The sequence below is a fragment of the Hesperophylax consimilis genome, chromosome 2, assembly GCF_061612785.1.
Source record: "Hesperophylax consimilis isolate HC1 chromosome 2, BYU_Hcon_1.0, whole genome shotgun sequence".
In the NCBI taxonomy this organism is placed as follows: domain Eukaryota; kingdom Metazoa; phylum Arthropoda; class Insecta; order Trichoptera; family Limnephilidae; genus Hesperophylax; species Hesperophylax consimilis.
In genome coordinates this window covers 30467625-30485971 of record NC_142837.1, presented here as the reverse complement: position 1 = coordinate 30485971, position 18347 = coordinate 30467625, and the positions used below count along the sequence as shown (strand labels likewise).

Genomic DNA, 18347 nt, shown 5'->3' with positions numbered 1-18347 from the left:
TGAAATGCTTGGAGTTACTATATCAGACCAGCTCAAGTATCGGGGATCCATAGAAGCCCGAGTAAATCAGGCCTCCAAAAAGTTGGGCGTCTTGTACAGGTCTAGGAGATTCTTCAACAGTGACCAGCTGCTGACCCTGTACAAGTCTCAAGTCCGCCCAACTATTGAATTTGGGAGCCACCTTTGGGCTGGTGCCCCAAAATACTTGATAAACCTGCTTGAATCTGTGCAAAGGAGAGCGATCCGTCCGATTCACAATCCGTTGTTAACAGACCGATTGCCTTCTCTAATGAATAGACGCAATGTAGGCATGCTGTGTCTGTTCTACAGGTATTTCAATGGAGCCTGCTCCAAAGAGCTAGCAGCATTGATTCCTGATGCACCGGTGCACGTGCGCGAAACTCGACGGACACAAACTGAACACCCGTTCACGGTTGACGTTGGCTTCATGAGAACGGGCCGTTTTTACGATTCGTTTTTGTGTAAGTCGGCTCGTATGTGGAACGAGCTACCGGCATTTGTTTTTCCTCCCTCCTATAATCCGAGCCTCTTGAAGGCCCGCATTAACAAATCCCTTCCTACAGCCCCTACCTTATTCCGCCTCACAACGCCGCCCAACCGGGTGGTGACATAGTTCCCCTGTCTGTACACTACACAGGCAGGGACACTCTTGTGAGGTGTCACATAAAAAAAAAATTTAAAAAAAAAAATTTATGAACAAAACACGATATGTGAAGATATTACAAGAATAATAATAATAATAACATGGCATTTATATATCGCAGTTTAGTGTCATAAAAAGACGTAAAAATAGCTGTCAACTGCGGTTTCCCCGCTTAAATAATATTATAATGCTCATGCGTCGCAAAAGTCACAAAAAACATTGTTGCCAAATTAAAAAAAATATATATATATACTTTCACATTCTTCATACAATGTGTAACAAAACACCGTTTTACGAATTTGAAGTGGTTATTTTTTGGTAAAACTGATAATCTTACGTAAGTGAAGCTGGTGACACAAACATTGTTAATGGCATAAGAGTTTTAAATCATTTGCGAACGTAATACTGCAACTGTTGCATTGAAAATACATGCTTGTATGTAGCCTCTCTGATTCATTTTAATATTTGAACAGTGAAGAATTTTAAAATATTGAATACACAACAGACATGCAACAACACAATATTGAATATGCAGAGCATATGGACGGAAAATGGCAGGGAAAATGGCAGTGGGAATATGAATGAAATGAGGTTTCTTTGCCAAGATAGAATTATGTAGTATTTCTATTAACAAAAATAGCCGTCACGGGACGGCTGGCATACGTGAAACATCGAAATTATTTTATTGGAAGACATGAAAATGACTGTAAATAAGTCTTTATATTTCTTATAAATAAAATAATTTTGTAAACACTACTATTTAATCAAAACGGATTGAATATTTCAAAACCAATTCAAATTCAAAATTCAAAAAAATTTCCATCAAATAAAAGTTTCTGAATACTTTCATTTCTTTTACTGTAAAAGATAGTTAGAAAAAGTTGAAGGGAACATTTATATGTTTCTCTAGTCCAGTGACGGCTCGTGACTTTTGGGTGTATTAGAGTGCTAAAATTATAAAAATGGCATTTCTGATGTTGTTATAGCTGAAAACATTTTTTCGAAAAAAAAAAACATTTTCAGCTACAACAACATCAATAATGCCATTTTTGTAATATTATCACTGTAGTAACCCAAAAAACACGAGCCATCGCTGCTCCCTACTGCAAAATATATGCAATTTATAATAATTACACCTTTGTGGAGGCTCTATATTGTGAGACTGGAAGTAGAAATTTCAAAGAACGTTTCAATTTTGATAAGAAGTCTTACGCTAGGGCGTTACTGAAAGTATCTTCCACTCTTAACGTCCTGCAAATATACTACATATCAATTCAAATGAGTAAATTGTGAAATACACAAATTAATATAATAAAATTTTTATGTGCATGCTGGGATTTTAACCCGCCACCTCCAGCTTGCTAGTCAAGAGCCTCACCCCTCGACAGTAATGTGTGAGCTGGCAATCTATGTTTTACTTAAAAACGGCAGTTTGAGTTGAACCTTGAGACACCTAACGTCCCGTAGTAAGTAAGAACATGTCGTTTGATAGAGTTTTCCATAAATAATATGTATAACTGAATGCGGAAGTCAATGCGAGGCAAAACAATATCATTACATTACCAGTGGCATAATGTTGGTTTTTCAACATTTTCAGTCTTGAAATAATGCAAAATGCCACTAACGCCGCAATTGCAACATGAGGACCTTGTCAGTGCCACGGCCCGTGACGTGACGTGACGTGGCGTGCGCGCGTGACGTGGCGTGCGCGCGTGACGTGGCGTGTGGCAAGTGACGTGGATCTTGACGCAACTGACTATATTGAACCTTTCCCACGGTATGAGGAGAACAAAAATAAACATGATAACACGCAAAATTATGAAAACTATATTATGTAACTGTAAAAAACAGCAGCTGTTTAAAAATTATTATCCGGTGATGTCTCAGATAAATGTAATTACAGAAATATATTTTTTTTTTCATGTGCCATACAAAAATGTACCTAATTATTTAAAATAGTGACTAAATAAAAAAATAAAATTAAAAAAATCAGAGTGGACGATACCTCAGTACCTGGTGAAAAAACACCATTCCGAATTGAAAAGTGGCTTTAGCCGTGTTTGGTGACCAGATCTGATTAATGTGGTACTTCCTCACCTTCCTTTTCTCTTCACTTTCTCCTCCCCACAACCTTCACCTCACAATATACCCCAATTATAATAATATAGACGTTTGGTAGCAGTTGGAACTCTTGTGCGGTACTCACATTTAAAAATATATCGTTACCAGAAGTGGAAAATAAAAATTGTTTGCTAATTTTCCCATGTAATAGAAGATTTTCGTAGCATTATATAAAAACCACAGGCGATTTTTTGCGATCAATTCTTAAGGTTTAAAGTCAGTTTGAGCTTACATTGATTCAGATTTAAATGCCTATGGGAGATATAAGCAAGCAAAAATGCGAGTGAACCAAGACTGAATGGATGTGATGACTACCTACGAGTTTAAAGGTATTATGGCCTCCCGATATTGTTCATATACCATAAGAACAATAACCATTTAAACAGATTCAGAGGATGTTAGTCAAATATTTGTCATTCATGATTATCTACATTAGCCTATATTTAAAAAAAATAATATTTCAAAAATTGTTAGTGATATCTTAATTTTTGATTGAACGATGGAAAGACCCTCAATAAGGACATGTTGAGCTTTCTTCATTAAATGCTTCAAATCGCTATGAACCATTTTATGAGGACATGTTCAGCTTTTTTATTAAATGTTTTGATTGGTAATAAAGCATTTAATGAGGACATTATGAACTTTTTAAATTAAATGTTTTGAATCCTAATGAACCATTTAATAAGGACATGTTGAGCTTTCTTTATTAAATGTTTTGAATGGCAATGAACCATTTCTATTAACCCGTTAATCATTAGGAAACCGAATTTGGCCCCAAACATTATTTGCCGTTATGAATGCATGTAGCCAATAGTGTACCAGAGCGACCATACATTATTAAAAGTTAGATATCTCTATTCCTCTCATGCGAAAATTTGTGATTTTTTTTATGTCTGAAAGAGAACAAAATGATTCTTTATTGATTTTGGAATATTTATACTTTAAAATAAATATTTCTAAAAACTGACAAAGTGGATGATTACAAATTTTCGGGATTATTCCGTTGACCTTTTAAATGACAGACAGAGCTCAAGGATTAAATTGTATTCTTGGTAATTATTTCTACAAAATGTCAATGTAATCTATTGTTCTATTACAATTCAATATATCAACGACTTGTGTCTATGTTTTTTGGTTGTTTTTGATGAAATAATCTTACAATGATAGTACTTTAAAAGTAAATGTCTTTCAAATTCACCCGGAAGTGTTTTGAAAGTGAGTGTTTTCGCATTGAATTTGCAGTGTTTGATTTATATTCATGTGAATATCGTGAAAGTATTTAATTTTAATCATTATTAAAAAAGGGGCTCCATCGACAAATTTAATTCATCATTTTTAATTTTTACGTTTGCCATTTTCTGTCAGATGTTTGTGATGGAACGGATTATCTTAGAAATTCGAAACACGAAAATTGGTCACCGGTTTTATTTTGGAACGTTGTGAAATAATATTTATTTCTGAAGACTTTAAAATATTATATGATTACCAATAAAATAAATCTACTATTAAAATGAACAATCTTATGTTTTTATAACAACTTTTCAACAATTTAACAATTTGACAATTTTTTTATATTTTTAACCTGATAATGTTGGAATTCCGAAAAAGTTTTCAATCGTTTTTATTTGTACTTTCATGTGTAGTACATCTCTTTAAGTAAGTTCACTTTGTTTGCCTACTTTCTTACCTATATTTCTGCATTATTACGTAATTTGAATTGATTAAGTAAATATTTTTTTTAAAAACTACCTTCCTTTCCACTGGCATTCAATCAACGAAATAACTACAATCCTTCACAATCGTCACGTAATTAATGCAACACGAAAAGCTACATCAATAATATTTAACATTATTAATAGCATTATACGTGTTTGTAAAAGTCATTTTAAAAGTGACCATAATTTTTAAATTTAAAACCATTAGAAAACGTGCTTATAAAGTAATTTTACCCCATCTCTTAAACTATCTTAAAATATCTTTCTGTCAGTGCCTTACTGTTTGAAAATGTTTATTTTGTGCCGGGACCAAAAGTTGGGTTATTTCACGTAGGATATACTTATACATTATGTTATTAAATTAAAATATACTCGTACATTAAAGAAATTCATTTAAATGATATTTATTAATAATATTAATTCCTTGTGCAGGTGTGTGTTAATATATATTTAAAAATATAACCTCGTTTTGATAGAAAAACGAGTATAATATTTATAATATTTTTTTACTGTTTCCTTGGTGTCAAATAATTATCAGAAGTTTACATTTTTTGAAGTGAAACTTCTTTAGCCGCGTAATGAATTTTCGGGAACGTAGTAAAACCGAGTCAAGATCGAAACGAAAAAGCGGGTACCCCCACCACCGCTCACCGTTCAGAAAAATGGTGTACAAAATTCGTTGTAATTATTAAACAAGTTAAATAACGTATTTACGCACAATTTCGCAAGTCCAGTATGGTCTAGTGGCTAGGATACCTGGCTCTCACCCAGGAGGCTCGGGTTCGATTCCCGGTACCGGAAATTATTTTTGGTCAATTTTCTGAGATACTGTTTTATTTAATTTGTGTTTTGATTATTTCAGGTGATATTTTTAAGAATTCATTTTATTAAATACAAGCAGTGACTTGAAAAAAATCATAAAATTGTTAATTTTTCAATATGGACTTTTGGCAGCCGGGATGTATTTATAATTTCACAATTATTTTAGGAATGCGGAAGCACATCATGCAAGATTCCCATTCTTGCGACCCGGGTTCGATTCCCGGGCAGTGCACTCCTTTTTTATGGAGAATCATTATTTTTCAAAGGAAGGATATTTTTGATATAGTAAAATATAAATGCTTCTTAGCTCATCTCGACAACTGGCGTTGGTGGTGTAATGGTCAGCATAGTTGCTTTCGAAGCAGTTGATCCGAGTTCGATTCTCGGCCATGGAATATTATTTTTTTGTTTTTAAGGAATTTTTTTTTTTTAATGGTTGACCATAATATCAATCCACTAAGTAATATTTTAGGCCTGTAGCATAATTGAAAAGTTAAAGAATGATATAAAATTTTTTATGATGTTAACGATAAAAAAATGAAAAAAAACATAAAATTAAAATAAAAAATGGGCCAACGGCACGCGGTGTTCCCAAGCGGTCACCCATCCAAGTACTGACCGCGCCCAATGTTGCTTAACTTCGGTGATCGGACGAGAACCGGTGTGTTCAAAATGGTATGGTCGTTGGCAAAAGTTAAACAATATTAATTTCTATTCTACCTGCCAATAAATATATGAAAATTAGTATAAAAAAGCCCTAATAATATTGAAAAAATTAGCAAGGTGTGTGCGAGGTTGATAAAAATAATCATTACATACGCGCTTGAAAAAGATCGTAATTACATTAATAAGTTTGTAGGAATTTTTTTTTTCAATGGTTGACCATAATATCAATCCACTAAGTAATATTTTAGGCCTGTAGCATACTTGAAAAGTTAAAGAATTTTATGATATTATTAATTATAGTAATGATAAAAAAATAAAAAAAACATGAAATTAAAATAAAAAATAGGCCAACGGCACGCGGTGTTCCCAAGCGGTCACCCATCCAAGTACTGACCGCGCCCAATGTTGCTTAACTTCGGTGATCGGACGAGAACCGGTGTGTTCAACATGGTATGGTCGTTGGCAAACGCTAAACAATATTAATTTCTACTCTACCTGCCAATAAATATATGAAAATTAGTATAAAAAAGCCCTAATAATACTGAAAACATTAGCAAGGTGTAAATATTATATACCTAGTTTAACTCACTCTCCTAACTCATCTTCGCTGTTTACAGGCAGAGCGCACGACTGTGGTCGTGAAGAACCGAGGTTCGATCCCCGCTTTAACTAATTTTTTTTTTCTTTTTTTATAACTTTTAATTTTTTTTATCACATGCTACTTATAAATATGTCAATAGACAGAAAAAAAGAGAGAATGAAATGAAAAGAGAGAGAGAGAAGAATACTAGAAGTTTCACTTCTGTCTTGCGTAGGCTTGACACACCCATTTTTTTTTTATATTAACGACATAGAAAGTAAAGTCACTATTTTGTTACTGATTTAGCTATTGATTTTGCTATTGATTTAGCTATAAAAAAAAAAAATGGGTGTGTCAAGCCTACGCAAGACAGAAGTGAAACTTCTAGTATTCTTCTCTCTCTCTCTTTTCATTTCATTCTCTCTTTTTTTCTGTCTATTGACATATTTATAAGTAGCATGTGATAAAAAAAATTAAAAGTTATAAAAAAAGAAAAAAAAAATTAGTTAAAGCGGGGATCGAACCTCGGTTCTTCACGACCACAGTCGTGCGCTCTGCCTGTAAACAGCGAAGATGAGTTAGGAGAGTGAGTTAAACTAGGTATATAATATTTACACCTTGCTAATGTTTTCAGTATTATTAGGGCTTTTTTATACTAATTTTCATATATTTATTGGCAGGTAGAGTAGAAATTAATATTGTTTAGCGTTTGCCAACGACCATACCATGTTGAACACACCGGTTCTCGTCCGATCACCGAAGTTAAGCAACATTGGGCGCGGTCAGTACTTGGATGGGTGACCGCTTGGGAACACCGCGTGCCGTTGGCCTATTTTTTATTTTAATTTCATGTTTTTTTTATTTTTTTATCATTACTATAATTAATAATATCATAAAATTCTTTAACTTTTCAAGTATGCTACAGGCCTAAAATATTACTTAGTGGATTGATATTATGGTCAACCATTGAAAAAAAAAATTCCTACAAACTTATTAATGTAATTACGATCTTTTTCAAGCGCGTATGTAATGATTATTTTTATCAACCTCGCACACACCTTGCTAATTTTTTCAATATTATTAGGGCTTTTTTATACTAATTTTCATATATTTATTGGCAGGTAGAATAGAAATTAATATTGTTTAACTTTTGCCAACGACCATACCATTTTGAACACACCGGTTCTCGTCCGATCACCGAAGTTAAGCAACATTGGGCGCGGTCAGTACTTGGATGGGTGACCGCTTGGGAACACCGCGTGCCGTTGGCCCATTTTTTATTTTAATTTTATGTTTTTTTTCATTTTTTTATCGTTAACATCATAAAAAATTTTATATCATTCTTTAACTTTTCAATTATGCTACAGGCCTAAAATATTACTTAGTGGATTGATATTATGGTCAACCATTAAAAAAAAAAAATTCCTTAAAAACAAAAAAATAATATTCCATGGCCGAGAATCGAACTCGGATCAACTGCTTCGAAAGCAACTATGCTGACCATTACACCACCAACGCCAGTTGTCGAGATGAGCTAAGAAGCATTTATATTTTACTATATCAAAAATATCCTTCCTTTGAAAAATAATGATTCTCCATAAAAAAGGAGTGCACTGCCCGGGAATCGAACCCGGGTCGCAAGAATGGGAATCTTGCATGATGTGCTTCCGCATTCCTAAAATAATTGTGAAATTATAAATACATCCCGGCTGCCAAAAGTCCATATTGAAAAATTAACAATTTTATGATTTTTTTCAAGTCACTGCTTGTATTTAATAAAATGAATTCTTAAAAATATCACCTGAAATAATCAAAACACAAATTAAATAAAACAGTATCTCAGAAAATTGACCAAAAATAATTTCCGGTACCGGGAATCGAACCCGAGCCTCCTGGGTGAGAGCCAGGTATCCTAGCCACTAGACCATACTGGACTTGCGAAATTGTGCGTAAATACGTTATTTAACTTGTTTAATAATTACAACGAATTTTGTACACCATTTTTCTGAACGGTGAGCGGTGGTGGGGGTACCCGCTTTTTCGTTTCGATCTTGACTCGGTTTTACTACGTTCCCGAAAATTCATTACGCGGCTAAAGAAGTTTCACTTCAATATATTTTTAATACTTGTATAGTTTTAAAATACTATCTACAAATCCTCTCCAAAGACGGAATGCCGTTGCGCTATTACAAATTAATCACCTTACAAAGAGTCCATAAACCTTTCTAGTTTCTAGCGTATTTTTTTCCACTAACCCCACACAGAAGGCACTGAGGAATATAATTTCCCTCAGGGCCTTTGTGATCTTTTTGATTCTGTGTGGAGGGTCTTTTTTAAGGAATGTAAGTTCTGGAAATATTAACAGAATGGGGGTCGGGAATTAATCTAGGGATCAGCGTGTTCAAGAGTGACGGTCATATGAATATATCCCTGCCACTGCGGCTCAAGGTGACAGGCGCATCCTAAACACACCTCATCCGAAGAACGCGGGCACCCCTGCCAAATCACCAAACATAGCGAACCATATGGCAGAGTTGTTAGTTAACCAGCTTCCCAAATCGTGTTGTGTATTAATTTAGCTATAAAATATATTTTTAATACTTGTATAGTTTTAAAAGTATTATAACTATATTTTATAGCTAAATCAAAACACAACGCGGGCACCACTGCCAAATCACCAAACATAGCGAACCATTTGGGGTGACCTATGGCAGAGGTGTTAGTTAACCAGCTTCCCAAATCGTGTTGTGTATTGATTTAGCTATAAAATATATTTTTAATACTTGTATAGTTTTAAAAGTATTATAACTATATTTTATAGCTAAATCAAAACACAACGCGGGCACTCCTGCCAAATCTCCAAACATAGCGAACCATTTGGGGTGACCTATGGCAGAGGTGTTAGTTAACCAGCTTCCCAAATCGTGTTGTGTATTGATTTAGCTTCAAAATATAGTTTAAATACTTTTAAAACTATATTTTATAGCTAAATATAGTTTAAAAAGTATTAAAACTATATTTTATAGCTAAATCAATACACAACGCGGGCACTCCTGCCAAATCTCCAAACATAGCGAACCATTTGGGGTGACCTATGGCAGAGGTGTTAGTTAACCAGCCTCCCAAATTGTGTTGTGTATTGATTTAGCTATAAAATATAGTTTTAGTACTTATCTTTCGTTAATCGTAATATAATATATAATGAAAGTGATCTAAAAGTCTTTAAAAAGTAACGCTGTAAATAGAAAAGAGAGAAAATAACTCTTTGACGTATGTGTCCTTGAAACAAGTTTGTATGAATATTTCCCGGGTAATCAAATCGACCCTTCTCAATTGAAAAGCTCGCTGATCTTTTTCCCCATGCACCCCCTCGAGTCGGAGACATGCGACAGCTCGTGACTGCAAAAACACTAAACCTTCGGATAAATTGAATTTAGTTCTTTACAACTTCCAAGTTAGTAGTAACTGAAATGCTTCTAAATTTTCAATTTAAAATTGCATCGTTTCGTCAAAATCCGAAGACGATTTTGCCATCTGCGACTGAAGGTTAATCTTGATTTTGTATCGGGAACGTCGACCAATAAAGTTTGTTTAGAAATATTAGAAAATAAGGGTGTACAGCTGGATACTGAACCAAGAGGGGGTCTCGACAAACTCAACAGTGGAGTGGTTTGCATTTGATCTTTAACCGGAAGGCTGATCAAATAATTCGATTGTTGGCAAAATATAAAAAAGCTGATATTGTAGGTTATTCAAAGTTATAATCATGTTTTTTCTCGTTTCGCCTAAATAATGAAATGAGGGCTGAAAATGTCAAGAGATATATCTGGTTCGAATTCCAATATGGCTAAATTCTATTAAAATTAACTAAAAACTCTTCAAAACAGTTTTACTGCAAGGTTACGCCAGAGATTTCAACCTTTTTTTAATGGGTATTGAAAATAAATATATTTTTTTATTAATTTAATTCGGTTGTTTTTTTTTTACATAAAACAAGTAAAAATTGACTGCATTACATAGTGCATTCAAATTAACATAACAATAATAATATTTTATGGCATCTGAGCATAGCATCAAAATAATATAAATAAAAATATAAGAAAAGAAAATAATCATACACCAAATACAAAAAAGAGAGAAGAGAGAAAAAAGGTTATCTGCCTTGAATAAATAACAAAAAGCAACATAAAATAAAATGTAAATTGCCTAGTAGTTAAGTATTGACACACAAAAGTATGCTACAGATAATGATACCAGTGGATCCCCCGCTATGCTTCGCTATTGCTAATGTCTTTCTCAGGCGCCGCTGACTTCTTCCACCATTCCTTAATGTATACTCCAATGTTATTGTTAAAAAACTACATGACATTGACTTTAATTTGACTCTTGTATCTCATTACGGTGCAGAGATATTGAATTAACTACTCCTCGGGCGTCCTCAACTTCGTCTACTATTTATATATCTTTAAACACTCCTGGCACCAATAACAACAAACTTTGAAATCTTCACCGATATCGGTCGACTAATTTCCAAATTTTGCAACATACACAGGGTGAATTTTAATATATAACAAACTAAAGTGTACCAGACATTACTCGGGGACTTATAAATGGTTTGGGGTAGATTTTTAAGGTTTTTAGGCCTTTTTAAGATGTACAATTTTGTAGTAATAATCTCATAAGGTTTAGCCAGAATCAGCAATATAAGCGCCTGCAAATAGGTTTTTTATGACTTGATTACAAAACATCGACTTTTCTCTACTTTCTGTAAATATAATATAAGTGTAATATTAACCTTTGAGAAGAATTTCCTTAATTGATAGTGAAAACCCTGTCAAAATCCGTTCCATTGTTTAGAAGAAATAAGCGCACAAACAGACATTCGCGGATAGCAACTTTATTTTATACTATTTAGAAAAGATAAGAAACCAGTTAGAATTTAATTCAACCATTTGCAATGCATTTTATAATACAAGACGTTGTCCTGCCACAGACCGCTTTCTACGTAGGGAAATTAAAATTTGTGGTTATATTTATTTTTGAATAAGATTTTTTTTTTTTTTTTTAACGTTTAAATTTTTTTTTTAGATTTCGACAACAACACAACCTATCGGGTGCAAAACTATAGTATATTTCAAGCTAAAACGAACCATACACATTCATAAAATTTAATTGATTATTTCGACGATTAGTTGTATTTCGGAGACAAGTGATTTTTATTTATCAAGATAAAAAATGTTAGAAGTTTCTGATATAAATTTTAGTTTGGAAATATTGACGGGACTGAATTTATTTCCAAGCATATGTAGTCTTTGGACTGTGAAATTAATAAAAAAGTTGGTTTTTGATGAATGAACATAGAATGCTCGAAACTGCTCGAAAAAACTGAAAAAACGAAAAATTTTTCCAATTATATAAATTCAGAGCTTAACTCAAAAAAACATGTACTAGTATTATTTATTGATTTCTCAAAAGCTTTCGATACACTCAGCCATACACAATTAATCAAGGTACTCGAAATCATAGGAATCCGTGGTAAACTCCTATCATTTTTCAAAAACTATTTAACAAATAGAAAAATGTATGTAAAGATTTTGAATGTAATGAGTAATTTTAGATTTATTAAATCAGGGGTGCCACAAGGGTCAATTTTAGGACCAAAATTATACATTATATATGTAATTGCCATGTCTAAACTTTTTAAAATAGCACGTAGATTTATTTTTGCTGATGATACTGCACTAGTTGTCTCTAATGAAAACCCTGAAATAGCTATTCAAGAATTACAAATTGACTTTAACGAGCTACTTAAATGGTCTCATGATGTAGGATTAATTATTAATGTCAAAAAAACTAAATGCATGTATATAAGATCACCGAGCTTGAAAATGTGGAACTTACCTAAAATAACTGCACATAATTTTGATTGTATACATAAAAAAATGGATAATATTTGCTGCTGTGAAAAAATTGATTTTGCAAACGATTATACTTACCTTGGCATAATCGTAGACAATAACTTTAAATGGGACAAAAGTGTGATCAAAATTTGTAACCAGCTCCGATGTTTGGCGAGTAATTTTTATAAATTAATATTTGTATTGCCTCGATGTACTCTCAAACTTATATATCATTCTATGGTCGAATCAATACTTAGATATGGAATTCGAACTTGGGGACACTCGAGTAATATTAATATTAAATACATTCAAAATCTACAAACTGCTATAATTAAAAAAATTGTTAAACCTAGCATTTACAAACAAAGAAACAACTTAAAATTACTGTATGGCTCTGAGGGCCTACTCCCAATTAAAGGGCTTCTCTGGTTTATTATAATTATGGATAATGCGGGAGAAAATGCGTACAAAAAGCCATTGGTGCATAGTCACAAAACAAGATTTACTGAAAAAAAAGGCCTTAAAATTCCACTAATATCAAATAAGTATGGTAGCAGAACACTTGACTATTTGATACCTGTGATTTATAAAAAATTTAACGAAAACTTTAACTTGAAAAATAATGAGGAACCTTGCCCTAAACTGACAAAAAAGTGGTTAATAAATGAACAAAACGTTTATCTATCCTAAACATTATATTTGGTATTTATATTTAAACTTAAGCTAATGTGTATTATGTTATAACATTAAATGGTAGAACCTACAGACAAGCTGATTGTCACAGCTTTGTGGGACTACCCATATCTTATATTGTATAAAATGTAACTATATTAAATTTAATAAATAAATAAAAAAAATAAAAAAATAAAAAAAATAACTAGAAAGTCTTGTGTTAAGATTTGGTACTTGGAAAGTTATAATTTTAGTTAAGTCAGGTGCAGCCAAATAAAATCTAAAATTTACTTGGCATCATGTCTGAATTACTGTTTGGCGTAATGTCTTAATTATTGTTTGCATCATGTCTTAATTACTGTTTATTCTGGAATTCACATTTCATGAAACAAGAGCACATCATTTGAGAGATTAGCTTATTCAGTCAGTCAGATTTCGGCTTTATTGTTATGATCTTAAACTGTTTGAAGTGATCTCAAGTTTAAAGTTATGAAATAATTTTATTATTATTATCCAACAATGCAGCAAGTTTCATTATTTCTTCACGCAATTGTACTTGTAATGGTCATATTTTACATATTACTTTTATCGTTCTACGTCCCCTTTGATACTCAGATCTAAAAAAGGGATAAAACCATAAACTAAAAAGTGAATAAAATAATAATCTAATACTCTTAATACCAAGATTAATAAAAAAATGTATAGTCAGAATTTACAGCGACACGAAAGTTCTACGTGAGATTTTTTATTGTTATCACTTGGTACAATCTTCCTTTTGAAAAGTATTAGCACTAAATATCAAGATTCGAAACTTTCCTCTTAATCTAGCTTTACTAGGGTTATCACGATTGTAAAAGTTCACGTGCATTGTTCCCTGGCACGCAAACTCAACTCTCAAATGGAGGCATTTTTTTGACGGGGAAAAAACAAACATCGCGTTTTCATATGAACATAAATAACACGATGATACCAGGTACTGTTGATTTATTTAAAGATCAAAATTTATTTTACTATCGAATGCCTAGATTTTTAAATATTGCTGTAATCTTCTTCAATAATTACAAATTAATTTTGCTTTGTCATTTTAATTTAAATAAAATAAATAATTTTGTATAAACCACACGGAAAATTGCTAATCTGTTTAATCGATTCATATTATTCATATTCCGGTTAAAAACGAGACTGCAGGCCTTTAACGAATGAATTGACAGGTTTTCTAATAAACTATCAGTAAAACACGAACGTTTTATGGCGATGTCGGAACATCGGACCGGTCGGTGGCCGAGTTGACATCGCGTTTGGGTCCCACCCAGGCGTAGTGTGTTCAATTCCTCTGCTGGTTAAGTCTTCCATCACAACACAAGCAACATTTTCCGCTTACTGTGGTGGTAGTAGCAGATTTTCAAATATTGTCAGGTTATTCGTAACCCGGGAATGTTTTTCTATCTCTTAAAAAATTTACTATTGTAATTTACTATTACTATGTGTCCATAAAAATATTTTTAATATTTTGGTGTTTCGTTATTATGTACTATCAAAACAAACGCAGGTGCATGAACACATGATATATTATTAATGTACTAAAAGTATATTAGGAAATGGCATTCTGTCCAGTTTTCAATAATTATTTTAACAAAGAATGAAGGAATGCTTGTTCCAAAATATAATAATAAATACGGACGGCGAACCCTAGAATTTAACGTGCCAAAAATGCTTAACATGTTACCCATTAATATAAAAAATTGCGATTCTACAAATAGATTGAGATATATGCTGAAACAATGGTTACTAAATAGAGATAGTTTATATTAATTTAGGTGTGTTAATTGTATAGTTATAGTAATAATATTATGTGTGTAATGTATGTAATTGATCATTAACATCCTGTTGACAAACTGCTTTATTGCAGTTTAACGGGATTGTAGCTTGAAAACCAATAAAAAAACCGCTAACCGATTTAACGAAAACTTTATTAATATTCTTGTTTTTTTAAATAAAAATAACTAATGAAAAACCGCTCATTGTAATATTTTTGTGAACGGATACTTATCTGTTCTTTAATTTTTTAATTTTATTATACATTTATCCTGATGAAGAAACCATTGGTTTTGAAACATATTGATCGATTTGATTAAATATTGGTGTATAAGTAATTTATTTTATTTAATCTTTTGTATTTCATTTTCCATGGTATACTTAGTTTCAATAACAGTCAAAACTATTCAAAGCAGGTGGAACAGTAATACGGATTTGATAAAAGTTTTTTTGCTGAAAATATGTGGTTGAGGAAAGTGCGAAATGGACAAGATATATCACTCAACACATTTTAAGTCATTTCAAACGACGTAACTATTATTAAGTGTGGTAATAGGTAAACCAGGACGATACTAAGAGTTTCTTCCACTTCAAGATCTCGCAGACACTCAATATATGTAGTGCACTCAGTAAGTAGCCTAGTTCCTCGAATTTCTCTGCTGGCCAAGTCCTCAATCACGACATAAGGCCATGCACTACGTCGTGTAGTATTTTAAATTGAGCCGCTATCAATAACAACCCTTACGTAGATGGCGATAAGGTTTAAATTCCCGCTTAACACCATCCGCCTGTTTTGATTTATGCTAGAAAAAAAAATGGCCAAAAAGTGCCTTTTATTTTATTTTGTGGATGTTCAGGCATAAATATTTAATTTTTTTTTCGATAATTTTATAAATAACTTAATTTGCCACATTACTCAATAAAATAATAACCGAAAATGGGTTCGTAAGTAGGAGATTTTGAACTTTAAAGCAGTTTTCATAGGCCTTTACATTATTTTTTTCTGGGCTTATAAAAAGATTTATCTAAAAAATACTCGATTATTTCAAAGGCCAAGATGTATTCTACTCGCAGTATTTAATTAAAGCATCTGAAACATTTCTAAGCGACCAAATTTTCAAACCAAAAACACATGATTTTGCATCACTACGTATGGCATCGCCATAAGCAACATTTTTCGCTAGCTGTGTTGATAGAGAGATATTGTAAAATATTGTCAGGTTATTCATAAATCCGGAATGTTTAACTTTCTTTTAAAAACTAGAAAAAAACTTATTTCAATAATATCACAAAATTATACTGAATTATTCGAAAAATATTTTTTCGGACCGGAAGTTGGAATGACCTCTGACTGCTCTGAAAAACCATCAAGATCACAACTGCGCCAGTAAATATTTTACGTGTATTGGAATTTTATTCAGATTTTGTTTTATTTTATTGTTTGCGATACGATAATTTTCAAAAATATAAATTAATAAATGAGTTAACTTGTCGAATAAGCAATCGATATTGAAATTGATAAAAAGCTCAAACAGTTTAATAAACTCCAATAGTTTATTAACAATATAAATTCGTTTTAAAATAAAAAAACACGAAAAAAAATTCTTTCTAAGAATATGCGTTGAATTATCTAGATTTTTAATCACCCTTGTAATGATTTAAAAGCAAACTTTTCATTCCATTTGTTCACGAAATGAAATATGACCATCTTATTTTATGTTATTCTACTCTAATAAACGTATCCATGGAACGTTCAACTCATGAAATTTATTACTGAAAACTTTTGTACTACCTACCTTCAAATTTCAGTTGGATGTTGAATTTAAAGGGATGAAGCATAATGTTGTAGATTCACAATCAATAAGAGACACAGGAATTAAAAAAAAAAATCTCTTCTATTTCGACGTTATTATTATAATTAAGGGGGTTAGGATGAGTAAAAGGTAGGTAAAACAATACTAAAATTAGTAAATTATTATAAGCAATAATTAGTCGCCTGTAATATCAAATTGAAAATATCTCCCGAGTAAAAATAAATGCCGCCAACGGGAATTGAACCCGCGCCTTTTGATGTTCACTGAGTCACGTCGGCTCATTTCCAACCCGCCAAATAATTCTTTTTTTTTTTTTTTTTTAATTATATTCAATAAAAAAAATTACAATGTGTGATATACACATATATATATATATATAGAAATATATATATATTTATTTTCTATATATATAAAATAAATATATATATATATATATATATATATATATATATATATATATATATATATATATATATATATATATATATATATATTTCACTAGTTATAAGATAAAAGATATTATGACATGATTAATATTTATTATTTTTCAATGTTCTCCCATAATAAGCAATTGCTTGTGTGTATGGGATGAGGTAATTATGTACTATTACTTCAATCAACAATTACTGCTGATTATATTTTTTCACTTGTAAACAACTAACTTTATATATATTTACAGGCAAATAATTATTACTTATAATAATTTTTTATCCTTTGTGCTATGCATAAAAACCTTGTCTTATAAAGATTAGTTTATCCTTAAAGAAATAATAATACTAACATTGAACTGAATGCTGGCATGGTTCTAATAATTTAAGTCTGCATGAGAACTGTGGCAAAGCATTATAGTGTATCAAAAGGAACGGCTGCGCTACTTTTTTCACACAAAACTTAAATTTGCATTTGAGTCCAGAATACCCGACAAAACTAAATATATATTGTTTAAATTTTTATTGGAACCACTTCTTCTTTAATTTTTGAAGGTTGTATCCATAAATGTTAAATATCATAGAAGAAGAAGATAATACTAAATAATATAAACGAAACACGAAACAGAACAAGACAGAAAATAAAGATAAAAGATATCCCATAAAAATAATAGCATAAGGATAGTAACTTCGGCGGTAGGGGGCGCTATTGGCTCAAATAATAGAACTCAATCCTATTAAACTATCCTGGCTTGAAACGCTAGCTTACGAGTTTGTACACTTAGGCTTAGTAGGTTAAAACAAAACTAGTTGTGTTAACACATAGCTTCAGTAACTAGCTAACTAGGTTATTGCAATGACTTGCTATCCTGGCTTGAAACGCTAGCTTAAAAGCTTGTTTACTTATTCATTTATGATTCGGGAATCACGAATGAATCATGAAATTATCACTGTTCTACTGATCCGGGGCAGTAAAACTCTTGTGTCGTTAACCTTTAGAGACAACGTATACAGAATCGTGGTTTCAAATGGACCCAACATCAAAACACCTTGTAATTTTTTAACAAAGGTTATTATTTGTTTTATTTTTGTTGAAATGTAATAAAACAAGCTTCGTTAATAAGATAAATTAATTTTTATTTGCAAGCAT

The 18347-nt window shown here is 31.8% G+C and overlaps 6 non-coding genes across 6 annotated transcripts; 3 read left to right on the top strand and 3 right to left on the bottom strand.

Annotated features, from left to right (window-relative positions):
* Positions 1 to 5229: 5229 nt before the first annotated feature.
* TRNAE-CUC (transfer RNA glutamic acid (anticodon CUC)) lies at positions 5230 to 5301 on the top strand. Its single transcript has one exon. It is a non-coding gene; the product is annotated as a tRNA-Glu (tRNA).
* A 591-nt stretch (positions 5302 to 5892) lies between these two features.
* On the bottom strand, positions 5893 to 6011 carry LOC149425900 (5S ribosomal RNA). Its single transcript, XR_016304690.1, has one exon. It is a non-coding gene; the product is annotated as a 5S ribosomal RNA (ribosomal RNA).
* A 322-nt stretch (positions 6012 to 6333) lies between these two features.
* LOC149425899 (5S ribosomal RNA) lies at positions 6334 to 6452 on the bottom strand. Its single transcript, XR_016304663.1, has one exon. It is a non-coding gene; the product is annotated as a 5S ribosomal RNA (ribosomal RNA).
* An 827-nt stretch (positions 6453 to 7279) lies between these two features.
* Positions 7280 to 7398, top strand: LOC149425898 (5S ribosomal RNA). Its single transcript, XR_016304662.1, has one exon. It is a non-coding gene; the product is annotated as a 5S ribosomal RNA (ribosomal RNA).
* Positions 7399 to 7720: 322 nt separating this feature from the next.
* Positions 7721 to 7839, top strand: LOC149425897 (5S ribosomal RNA). The gene has a single exon (XR_016304689.1). It is a non-coding gene; the product is annotated as a 5S ribosomal RNA (ribosomal RNA).
* Positions 7840 to 8430: 591 nt separating this feature from the next.
* On the bottom strand, positions 8431 to 8502 carry TRNAE-CUC (transfer RNA glutamic acid (anticodon CUC)). Its single transcript has one exon. It is a non-coding gene; the product is annotated as a tRNA-Glu (tRNA).
* Positions 8503 to 18347: the final 9845 nt, after the last annotated feature.